This window comes from Manis pentadactyla, chromosome 11 (assembly GCF_030020395.1).
Source record: "Manis pentadactyla isolate mManPen7 chromosome 11, mManPen7.hap1, whole genome shotgun sequence".
In the NCBI taxonomy this organism is placed as follows: Eukaryota; Metazoa; Chordata; class Mammalia; order Pholidota; family Manidae; genus Manis; species Manis pentadactyla.
In genome coordinates this window covers 39,868,691-39,881,541 of record NC_080029.1, presented here as the reverse complement: position 1 = coordinate 39,881,541, position 12,851 = coordinate 39,868,691, and the positions used below count along the sequence as shown (strand labels likewise).

General features: G+C 36.6%; 1 protein-coding gene across 2 annotated transcripts in view; it reads left to right on the top strand.

Moving 5' to 3' along the window:
• Positions 1-12,851, top strand: part of MNAT1 (MNAT1 component of CDK activating kinase) — a 255,557-nt gene that overhangs the window by 227,725 nt on the left and 14,981 nt on the right. The window contains exon 8 of one of the 2 annotated variants that reach the window (XR_008992475.1): positions 7,949-8,052. The exons of the other annotated variant lie outside the window; for it this stretch is intronic. The gene's annotated coding sequence lies outside the window, so the exon portion shown is untranslated. The remainder of the gene's footprint in view (positions 1-7,948; positions 8,053-12,851) is intronic. 2 annotated transcript variants of the gene reach the window in all.

Genomic DNA, 12,851 nt, shown 5'->3' with positions numbered 1-12,851 from the left:
GGTAAATCCATCTGGCCCGGGGGTTTTGTTCTTTGACAGTTTTTTGATTACCGCTTCAATTTCGTTGCTGGTAATTGGTCTGTTTAGATTTTCTGTTTCTTTCTGTGTCAATCTTGGAAGGTTGTATTTTTCTAGGAAATTGTCCATTTCTCCTAGGTTTCCCAGCTTGTTAGCATATAGGTTTTCATAGTATTCTCTAATAATTCTTTGTATTTCTGTGGGGTCCGTCGTGATTTTTTTCCTTTCTCATTTCTGATACTGTTGATTTGTGTTGACTCTCTTTTCTTCTTAATAAGTCTTGCTAGAGGCTTATCTATTTTGTTTATTTTCTCGAAGAACCAGCTCTTGGTTTCATTGATTTTTGCTATTGTTTTATTCTTCTCAATTTTATTTATTTCTTCTCTGATCTTTATTATGTCCTTCCTTCTGCCGACCTTAGGCCTCATCTGTTCTTCTTTTTCCAATTTCGATAATTGTGACATTAGACCATTCATTTGGGATTGTTCTTCGTTTTTTAAATATGCTTGGATTGCTATATACTTTCCTCTTAAGACTGCTTTTGCTGTGTCCCACAGAAGTTGGGGCTTAGTGTTGTTGTTGTCATTTGTTTCCATATATTGCTGGATCTCCATTTTGATTTGGTCATTGATCCATTGATTATTTAGGAGCGTGTTGTTAAGCCTCCATGTGTTTGTGAGCCTCTTTGCTTTCTTTGTACAGTTTATTTCTAGTTTTATGCCTTTGTGGTCTGAAAAGTTGGTTGGTAGGATTTCAATCTTTTGGAATTTTCTGAGGCTCTTTTTGTGGCCTAGTATGTGGTCTATTCTGTAGAATGTTCCATGTGCACTTGAGAAGAATGTATATCCTGTTGCTTTTGGATGTAGAGTCCTATAGATGTCTATTAGGTCCATCTGCTCTACTGTGTTGTTCAGTGCTTCCGTGTCCTTACTTATTTTCTGCCCGGTGGATCTATCCTTTGGGGTGAGTGGTGTGTTGAAGTCTCCTAGAATGAATGCATTGCAGTCTATTTCCCCCTTTAGTTCTGTTAGTATTTGTTTCACGTATGCTGGTGCTCCTGTGTTGGGTGCATATATATTTAGAATGGTTATATCCTCTTGTTGGACTGAGCCCTTTATCATTATGTAGTGTCCTTCTTTATCTCTCGATACTTTCTTTGTTTTGAAGTCTATTTTGTCTGATATTAGTACTGCAACCTCTGCTTTCTTCTCGCTGTTGTTTGCCTGAAATATGTTTTTCCATCGCTTGACTTTTAGTCTGTACATGTCTTTGGGTTTGAGGTGAGTTTCTTGTAAGCAGCATATAGATGGGTCTTGCCTTTTTATCCATTCTGTTACTCTGTGTCTTTTGATTGGTGCATTCAGTCCATTAACATTTAGGGTGACTATTGAAAGATATGTACTTATTGCCATTGCTGCCTTTAAATTCGTGGTTACCAAAGGTTCAAGGTTAGCCTCTTTAGTATCTAACTGCCTAACTTAGCTCGCTTATTGAGCTGTTATATGCACTGTCTGGAGATTCTTTTCTTCTCTCCCTTCTTATTTCTCCTCCTCGATTCTTCATATGTTGGGTGTTTTGTTCTGTGCTCTTTCTAGGAGTGCTCCCATCTAGAGCAGTCCCTGTAAGATGTCCTGTAGAGGTGGTTTGTGAGATGCAAATTCCCTCAGCTTTTGTTTGTCTGGGAATTTTTTAATCCCACCGTCATGTTTGAATGATAGTTGTGCTGGATACAGTATCCTTGGTTCAAGGCCCTTCTGTTTCATTGCATTAAATATATCATGCCATTCTCTTCTGGCCTGTAGGGTTTCTGTTGAGAAGTCTGTCGTTAGCCTGATGGGTTTTCCTTTATAGGTGACCTTTTTCTCTCTAGCTGCCTTTAAAACTCTTTCCTTGTCCTTGTTCTTTGCCATTTTAATTATTATGTGTCTTGGTGTTGTCCTTTCTGTTGGGGGTTCTGTGTATATCCGTGGTCTCTTCGATTATTTCCTCCTCCAGTTTGGGGAAGATTTCAGCAATTATTTCTTCTAAGATACTTTCCATCTCTTTTCCTCTCTCTTCTTCTTCTGGAACCCCTATAATATGGATATTGTTTCCTGTGGATTGGTCACACAGTTCTCTTAATATTGTTTCATTCCTGTAGATCCTTTTGTCTCTCTCTATGTCAGCTTCTATGCGTTCCTGTTCTCTGCTTTCAGTTCCATCAATGGCCTCTTGCATCCTATCCATTCTGCTTATAAACCCTTCCAAAGTTTGTTTCATTTCTGTAATCTCCTTTCTGACATCTGTGATCTCCCTCCGGACTTCATACCATTTCTCTTGCGTATTTCTCTGCGTCTCTGTCAGCATGTTTATGATTCTTATTTTGAATTCTTTTTCAGGAAGACTGGCCATGTCTGTCTCCTTCTCTGGTGTTGTCTCTGTGATCTTTGTCTGCCTGTAGTTTTGCCTTTTCATGGTGATAGGAATAGTTTGCAGAGCTGGGACGAGTGACGGCTGGAAGAACTTCCCTTCTTGTTGGTTTGTGGCCCTCCTCTCCTGGGAGAACAGCGACCTCTAGTGACTTGTGCTGCGCAGCTGCGCGCAGACAGGGTTTCTACTTCCTGCCCGGCTGCTATGGAGTTAATCTCCGCTGTTGCTGTGGGCGTGGCCTGGCTCGGGCAGCTACTCCAAAGTGGTGGAGTCGCATTGGAGGGGGAGAGGCTGGGAGGCTATTAATCTCTGTAAGGGGCCTCCGTGCTCCCTGCAACCCAGGGGATTAGGGTGCCCAGAGATCCCCGGATTCCCTACCTCTGGATTAAGTGTCCCGCCCTGCCCCTTTAAGACTTCCAAAAAGCACCCGCCAAAACAAAACAACGACCAAAAAAAAAAAAAAATTTTTTTTTTAAATTAAAAAAATAAATAAGTAAATAAACAATGGCCGCTCGTTTTTCTTTATTCTCCGGTGCCAGCCTCAGGCATCTGCTCACTGGTCTTGCTGCCCTGTTTCCCTAGTATTGGGGTCCCTATCCCTTTAAGACTTCCAAAAGACGCTGCCCAAAAAAAAAACAGCAAAAAAAAAAAAAATTGGTTACTCACTTTTCTTATGTCCTCCAGCACCCGGCCTCCGGTGCCCGCTCACTGTTCTTGCTGCCCTGTTTCCCTAGCGTCCAGAGCCCCCTGGGCACGTACTGTGTCTGCGCTCTGGCCCGGATGGCTGGGGCTGGGTGTTTGGAAGTCCTGGGCTCCGTCTCCCTCCCGCTCTGCCTGTTCTTCTCCCGCCGGGAGTTGAGGGGATGGGCGCTCGGCTCTCGCCGGGCCGGGGCTTGTATCTTACCCCCTTCGCGAGGCGCTGGGTTCTCTCAGGTGCGGATGTGGTCTGGATATTGTCCTGTGTCCTCTGGTCTTTATTCTAGGAAGGGTTGTCTTTGTTATATTTTCATAGATATATGTGGTTTTGGGAGGAGATTTCCGCTGCTCTACTCACGCCGCCATCTTCCGCCCCTCTCGATATGTTCTTTTTTAACGTAGGCATTAGCTGCTATAAATTTCCGTCTAAGTACTGCACTCTCCATTTCCCATATTATGTGTAGTATTTTCATTTTTATTCATCTCTAAGTATATTCTAATTTTCCTTTTGATACCATCTTTGATCCATTTCTTGTTTAAGTGTTTGTTGTGTAATTTCCACATATTCATGAATTTTCCAGTTTCTTTCGTTTATTAATTTTTAGCTTCATTTCATTGTGGTCAGAGAGGATGCTTTGCGTGTTTTTAGTCTTTTATTAAGACTTGTGGCTTAACGTATACTGTATCCTAGAGAATGTTCCATGTTCATTAAAAAAGAAAAATGTATGTTGTTTCCCTAGCTTTTCCTCCCAGGCTTTAGTGGTCTATTATATGTCTCAACTGTAATCTTTTACCCCAGATGGAGACAAATGCCTTGTGTCAGTCCTTCAGGTAGCCCCCATCAGGATAGAACAAACACAGTAATTTGCTTATAATGTCTGCTCTGCTCCCTCTGGAATCAGGGACAATGGCCTTCACATAGAGAAGGTGGGCTGCCAAGCTGGGGAGGGTGTGGGACAAGGGCCAGTAAAAATGCCACAAAGCTTTCCTACCATTTTGAAGTTGCCTTTTTCTTGATTCAGTATTCCCTTGGTTGCTGTAAACCTTTAGCTGCTTTCCAGAGTTCTGACAGAGTTGGTTCTGATAGTATTCATTTCTCAGTGTTTCTGTGGAGGGATGTGAGCTCTTAACTGCCTTCACCATTTTCCTAGTATCCTGGCCCCTCATTTCAGTTTTATAATTCATTTATGTCTTCTTTACCTACCATATAATCACCTTCTGAATAGTCTTATTCCTGTTTCTGTTACACTCTCCTGGTAGACACAGGTGATAGTATCTGTTATCTTGGGCAAATTTACCTTTCTGAGCCTTGACTTGCTTTTATAAATTGAGGATGCTCTCCTTTCCTCCCTTCTTTTCTGCCTCTCTGGATTCTTAAAAAGACCAAAGAATAAAATGAACATGAAAGTATTTTTGTAAAATTAATCTAATTATATAATTTGTTGATGTGGAGCCTTATCAATGACTTATTTTCTTTTGTCATTGAAATATGAGTCACCAAGAACCATTAAATAAAAATAAGTTAAACTGGGGGCTCTGAATCTATTCTTTGTTCTGCATATTTTGTCAGCAAATTATGGTTACAGGAGAATGTGCATATTTTTTGGATCAGTGCAGACTAAAATGCTTGCCCTTAGGCAGAGAAAGAAAAGGAAACAAACTTGGGGAAACTCACATCATCAAACTTCTTTCAATCCTTTATAATCAAATCTGAGTTTAAACATTGTCAGTTACCTAGAGTATTAAAGCATAAATTGATTAAAAAGCTGTACTCAGTATTCTGTGTCTTAGAGCTCATTCTTAATCTTCTGTTTTCTTTGTACTTCCATAAATTTCCATTTTCTTAACATGAGACCCAAAGACTCTCTCAGCTATTTGAAAGTAGTATTCTCTTAGAGGAAAACACAATAAGAATGAAGAGATGGGCAGGAGACATATTTGTATATAATCAGCTTTGCTGTCTGATATAGTATTGCTTTTTGTTACTTAAAAGACTACTTATTGCAAATTAAATGTATATGATGTACCTTATGGAGAAAATATGTCCATATGTTTCTTTTAAGTTCTACTTTATGTACTGTCTGTTATCATTCAGCAATATTAAAACAGCCTTATTACAGTGTTTTAGCATTGACACTTTGTGGTCTTGATTGCTTTATGTAATGTTGTATAATTAATTAAGAGAATTAATCCATAGACATACTTTATTTTGGTCTCTGACTATTTCTACTGTGTGTCAAGTGATTTTCCATCCTCTTACAGGACAAATTAAGTATTTGTGTTTCATGTATATTCACTTCTAACACATTGACAAACATTTCAGTATACTCCATGATATGGGAAATGTTGATTTGAACATGCTGTACTATTTTAAAAATACTATGTGTGAGAGCTTTAGTTTCTTTTTTAGGTAGTACTGAAAATGTTTGCCCAAATTAGCCAACATGTGACCATTTTTTAAGTTTGCAGGATATATTGGTTTATACCATCATAAAAGCTGATTTCCTCCTGATCCTTAAGAATTGCCAAATTCCATAAGAATTACAAAGCTGCAAATTGTCCACATTCTGGTAAATTTTGGTTTCTAGAAATAATAATTTTCAGTGAGAAATTATCTCTGGTTTTCTGGCTAGTTCTAAGAACCATTTTATTGTCTTAACTATTCATAGGAATATAAATAATGAGGACTCAAGGCATTTTCACGCAAACATAACTATTAAGGAGTGTTAAATCTTTGTTCACTGTGAGGAAATAAATGTTTAGAAAATTCTTACTGTAAATATGACTATTACAGTTTCCCAAAGCCAATAAAATATTTGGTCAGCTAATGAAAAATTCAGTCAGTGCAATTAAGCAGCTAATGTGAAGACATGAATCAGAGTTTCAAAGCTACTAAGTACCATTTACTATCATCACATAGACTCAAGTGCTTTCACTCAAGTCTCAGCAGTATACTTTCTTGTTCAAGGTAAACTTTAGGAGTTTAGCAGTTTGCCTCTCTATCTACCTGGCAAATTACAGTTCTGCCTTCATATATGAGCTTAGGTTTTCTGCAAGCACTTCCTGACTTCTCCAGGCTTTCAGTTCCCCTATATTTAAAAATTGTTTATTTTCATGGCTTTCATCACATGCCTTTGGGCTCCTTGGAAGCAGGGGCTGTCTTCTTATTTAGCACCTAGCATAATACTGGTACATAATAAGTGTTCAGGATATGTTCACTGAATAAATGAATTATTTCTAAGCAGATAAAAATTTTTAACCTATCTGGAGGTCAGCCATTAATGAGGAAGTGGGATAAGATGATTTCTAATGTGTCCTTCCAGCTTTAGGATTCTGTGTTACTTTCCTTGTTTCTGGTCTGTTCTGTCTTCACCCATTGTTCTTCTCATTTATTTTACAAACATTTAAAATTTATTTTCAATAATTGCATGTAGGATTAATCTTAAGTATATCTTTAAAGGATGAGATTTTATCTCCATGGTATTTGTTTTATATCATTTCAAATAAAATTACTCTATCTTCAGTTCCATAAACATTAGATTTTACAAATGGAGGCTAATTAAGAACAAAACATATCAAGAATAACCTTAGTTTGAATTTTGCTTTTTTTTTTTACTTTGTGTTGACTCTTTGTGGCAGTTCTACCCCAAAACATGATATAAAGATAAGAAAACTGTGTGGCTTATTTTATGAGCTTTGGAATGACAGGTGAAAATAATTTTCTCCCAGAAGGTAGAATTCAAGAAAACAGTAGAGTTTTTTTCTTTTAACCTTTTCAAGTAATAAAATAAGAAATCTAGGTTTTTAACTATAAAGAATTTTTTCTGATATATTGAAGCAGGTTCTGTAAAATTAAACTTACAAAACTTAAATGATTTTCAAAACAAGTCATATGTAACTGATTAGAATGTGTTATTGTTTAAAATATTATACCAGCATGTGCAGAGTCATCACACATTGCCAAAATGTAGTCTGGAAGCAAAACAGAATACTGAAAATAATGCTATAATTTTTTTAAATAAGAGGAAGATATTTTCTTCACATATGAAATTTTTGGTCCAAATAATTTCTCACCAACTGACTGACTAGTCTGTTAAAGCATTCTATTTCAAAAAAGCTTCAATTTTGGTAAAATGATTGCATTAGCACATTACTTAGGATAATGGGCATAGATTATTTTTTTCCCAAAGTGATGCTGTGGTTTTGCTTTTGGAAGAGAGGGTGTTTTCTGTGGGCTTAAGTATTAAAAATGCTTCTTAAAATCTTGAAATTGTTAAAAATGCTTCTTGAAATCTTGAAACCAGAACTCCTGGAGCTATTTCAGATTTTACTGCTTGTACTCACTGGCTCCTTGAGTAGATATTCTATGAACCTGTTTTTACTTGCTGAAAAATAAAATTTTCCATAATTAAGAGTAAACATCAGTTATTTTATCCACTTGACTGTGTCTTTGCTTGCTATTGTTTGCTTTAGAGATTTATATAAGTTATTGACATGATTCAGATTCCATTGTATGAAATAGAGCTTTTGAGAAGGTGCTTTGAATGGAAAAATAAATATCTTAGAAAATATCTTGCTTTTGGGTGTATCCAGTTCTGTTTGAATTTCTTGGTTTTTTTTTTTTTTGCATTCATTGCTATAGTCCACATAGTATGTATTTTTGAGTATACACTTGGTGAACACACTGAGTTCAGGTTATAAAATTGAGGATAATGAAATCTCAAAGCAATTTTCAAATATACCTACTTAAGAAAATACAGATACTTATATTTTAAATAAGTCATTTTATGCTATACATTATATCATCTCTCTGTTATTCTTACAGGCATCTTCTAATTTCCAAGAAACCTCTGTCTCTTTAGTGACTGACGTACACCCTACCTTCCATTCAGTCCTCTGTCATCTTCCTCCACAGCTTCATAATTTGTGGTGATAACTCTTTTCATATCCTCCTCTGTATTATTACTTGCTATTGGTTATCATATCCATTCTTTAGACCTGTATCTTAACTAACCAGAATCTTGATTTAATTTTAACAGTTTTATACTGCTCTGTTTAAATGTTAGGGGGTCTTTTTTGTTTGTTTTTTGAACAGTGATGGCTAGTTAGTGAGTAGATATTTATCTCGCTGTCAAGAAACTTAAAAGACAGGGAATGTATAACATAAACAGCCATGGTACTTTCAAGGGAGATAGAGATAAAATGCTATGCAAATTCAGAGAAGGAAAGAAGTAATTCTACCTGGGTAATCCAGAAGAAGTGGCATCTAAAAAGGTTGTTAAATATTTCAAACATAGAGAAGTACCGAGAGTAATACAATAATAATTCTGCCATTCACAGTTAACAAGTGTTTTCAAAAGTCTAAAGGTAACATCTCTCCTAAACAAACAAAGGCCTTAGAACACTTAACCTTAGACTTTCTTTTTTATTTTTCTTGTTATTTTTGTTATCAGTTTGCTGTGATGGTGATGGTGGTGAGTTTCTAGCTGGTCTTTGCTCCTTGTATCCTGCTATTCCCACTGAGGTTTAATTTTCTTCTTGCTGAAATAATTCCTTTCATGCTTCATTCACACTTCCCATCTTTTTAGCTCTGTTAAATTATGTTTTCCTCACATCTATCTTCTGCTTTACTAGTTTTCTCGCCATTTGTGGATAATTAACTGTTGAACCTGTTCATTGAGAGTTTTATTCCAAGAATTATGGTTTGATTTTTTTTTTAAGGAAATGTCTGTTCTTTTCATATTGTCTTTCTTGTCTAATGGCATGTCTTTCTTTCATCATCCCTTATAGTGAAATATACTTCCTTTAACATTTCTTTCAGATTCTCTTATATATGGGTCTGGGTGTGTTAGTCTTGCCATTGATTTTATCTTTTGATTCTTTTATAAATGAGTTTCATTATTTTTCTTTTTTTACAACTGTGAGCCCCTTTTCAGAGGGAGTTGTTTTCCCATGAGCCTTGGGTTGTGAAAGCATACAATTTTGCTTTCTGCCAGATATATGTTGGCTTTACTGATCTGGACCAATGGTTATTCTTAATTTCTTGGGGATGAAACAGGCTTGGATATTGTGATTACTTATGTATGTTTCTTTTTCTTCCCTTGCCCCTAGACTTTCTTGAGATTGTTCCCTGGCCAGTGAGCAAATTTTTTCTACAGCTGTTTTGCAGATCTAGGTTATATGCAAAGAGCCAACCCCACTTCCAGCTTTCCACCTGTGATAGAACTGAGGCCTGTCTCCTGTCCCTATATGGGTGTTGAATCCATAGGTATCCAGCATCTTCCTGAAATTAAGCCTCTGCTTATGCTTGGATTTTGAGTTCTTGGACAAATTTCTGGCACTTGAGAGTCTTCTTCTGTTGAAGCTTAGTTGCTTATTATTTTTGTTATAGCGTATATGACATTTTTATGTTGCATAGGGAAGCTTCTCATATCTTTGTTCAGAATTAATGGTCTGATATTTGAACCATGGTTTTGGAAGACAGGCAATGATGAGGCCATCCAAGATAATGAAACAGTGTGAGCAAAGATACGGAGTTATGAGGCATTCACAGGGAATTACTGAAAATCTCATGGTTGACTTTGAATTAAGTTCAGGGTGCATGGAGGTGATTAATGTAAATATGTTTGGAAAGGTGGATTGGAATCAAGTACAGTAGGCCTTGAATGGTAAGGTAAAGAATTTGGCTTTATTCTACAAACATCAGGGAGCCAATGAATGTTTGCATGAGAATGCTACAGAGCTTTGCTCTAGGAAGATTAATTTGGGAACCATGTATAGGGTAGAATGGAGAGAATATACAGGAAATAGGGAGATCATTTAAGAGACTATTAAACAGTTGTCCATGGAAGAGGTAATAAAGAGCTAAAATTAGGTAATAATAGTGACAATGAAGATAATGTGAAATTTAAATGGATGCTTATAGACAGATACTGTGGCATAACTTTCTCATTGGTGTGTAGGAGAAAGAGGATTCCAAGATGACCCTAGGAATATGTTGAAACTATTAGGAGAAATGAAGACATAGAGGGGTAGGTTTGTAAAGGAAGATGAGTTAGTTAAGAAAATATTAAATTTGTAGTGCCAGTGGGAAATGGCTACCCAAGCAGAGACAAATGCTGGGCTGTAACCAAGGAAGAAGGGCAAAAGGGCAAAAGACAGAATGGTAGGTTTTAGAACAGAGGTGACAATGAAGCCATACCTTTCACAGAGTCAAGAATAGAAGAGGAGGTAAGCCAAGAAGAAAACTAGTAATTAAGAAGCAGGTGCAAAAAGAGAAATTTGGGAATCAAAAGCTGTAGGAATGTGGCTCAAATTACAGGCATTGTTATTGAGGCAGACTCTAAAAATACTTTACAGCCAGAGGCTGCTTCCAGATTTAGAGAGGTGGAGGAAGATGTTAAAGAAGGTGGGGACAGAGAAGTGATCACTTAATGGGGGTGGGTCAATATATAGGATATGAGGAATAAGACGATGGAAAGATAGAGTGGAAATAATGTAGCAATCTAACTTTTAAAAATAAAATTTAAGGGAGTATGCATAGTATTTCTGAAATACAGATCTGTACTTGTATGTGTATGTATATGTGTTTGTCAATTTTTCACATTTGTTTTTAATATTTTTAATTTATATTTTAAAATACTAAATACTAATAATATTTAGTGTTTCCATCTTTAGATTACTGTTACCCTGTGATAAAAGATTAACAAGCAGGATTATTCCTTTTGTCTAATTTAAAAAACAAAAACAAAACGTCTGTTTGGGATACAGTGGAAGGGGAAAAGAGGGCAACATTGTTGTTGTTGAAATAGATGTGGGAGTACACAGGAAGGTCACAGAATTGGAAAGGAGTGGTGCATACTAATTAGCAGAAGGTAAAGCTCTTTGGAAATTCAGGCTATGAAAGACCTGTGAAAGCAAACTTTGCATTAATAGAATCAAAGAGAATATGTAGGGTGGATATGGACACTACATTTTATCGAATGTCTGTTCTGTGCCAGACACTTTACATAAGTTTTCTCATTTAATCTTTTGAGAAATACTATGCGGTATTACTGTCTCCCTTTTATAGATAAGGAAACTGAGGATTGAAAAATAAAAGCGCTTTCCAAATCATAATGTTAGTAATTGTCCAAGAAGGGATTTAAACCCAACTATATCTATTCCCCAAATCTTTGTCCTTTCTACTAAATCATAATGTTTTTGTGTATGTATGTGGCACAGGGGAAAAAGAGAAACAATAGAGGAGAGAAAACAGATTGTTCATAATTAATTTAGAGAGTGTGCAGTCAGCAGACAATGACACCACTGCCAGGAGAGTTTTCCTTCTGTAAAACTTGGTGGGGTGCTTAAATGACTACCATTGGACAGGGAGAGGAATTCAACTTGATTTATCCATCTAGGCTGTTACCTTACTATTAGCCACAGAAAGCTCAATATATTTCATTCTGATAAAGATAGAAATTTGCAGCATTATTGTGGGGAAAAAATCCAGATTATCAGGGCTATGGCTGAGGTTTCATTGACCACTTTATTGATTTCATCTGCGACTTTATTTTGCTGCTTTTGGTAGGTTAGCTTTTTAACTGCACTGATCAATACTTAGGCTTGCTGTTTAGATGTGTAACTTCAAAGGGTTCTCTGCAAATAAACCTGATTTTTCTAACTCTTCTCATCTTAAATTAATGTATTGACCTTTTATGGAAACCAGGGAGTCTGCTACAACAGTAGACAGAACAGCATGACTGTAACATATTTCAGTATTAAATATACCTTAAGATGAGTAACTATAATTCACCTGAATTATAGCAAAAAAAATAAAAGCTGTAAGTAGTAATATTTGGTAAAACCAAGGCCAACTAAGAATGATTTAAGCAGTGTTTCAATGCAGATTTGAAACACTCTGTGAACTTTTTAAAAATGAAATATTTCATACCTAGGAAAAACATATAGCTCATTTTCATTGCTTTTCCCTCCACTACTTCTTCAAGTTCTGTATTTGAATTCCACAAATTAATTTAAGAGACAGCACATAACCAGTGCCGTGGAAGCCCACTGTCTGCATTCTTCCTCCTGCATTGTGGTCCGACCTCACATCAAAGATTGAGTCACCCTGAATATGGTGATTATCATTTACTTGCTTTTCTTTTCAGTTAGGTCATATCTATATATTTCATGTTTAGTTTGCATGTTTAGAACTTTATATAAATGGAACATGTTCTACATATTTTCTGTAGCTTGTCTATTTTTTTATTTTTTATTACGGTATCATTGATATACACTCTTAGGAAGGTTTCACATGCAAAACACTGTGGTTACTACATTTACCCATATTATAAAGTTCCCCCCATACCCCCATTGTAGTCACTGTCCATCAGGGTAGTAAGATGCCACAGTCACTACTTCTCTTCTCTGTGCTGCACTGTCTTCCCGATGATCCCCCCCATACCATGTGTATTAATCATAATACCCCTCATCCCCTTCTCCCTCCCTCCCCTTTGGTAACCGCTAGTCCATTCTTGGAGTCTGTGAGTCTGCTGACATTTTGTTCCTTCAGGTTTGCTTTGTTGTTATACTCCACAAATGAGGGAAATCACTTGGTACTTGTCTTTCTCTGCCTGGCTTATTTCACTGAGCATAATACCCTCTAGCTCCATCCATGTTATTGCAAATGGTAGGATTTGTTTTCTTCTTATGGCTGAATAATATTCCATTGTATATATGTACCA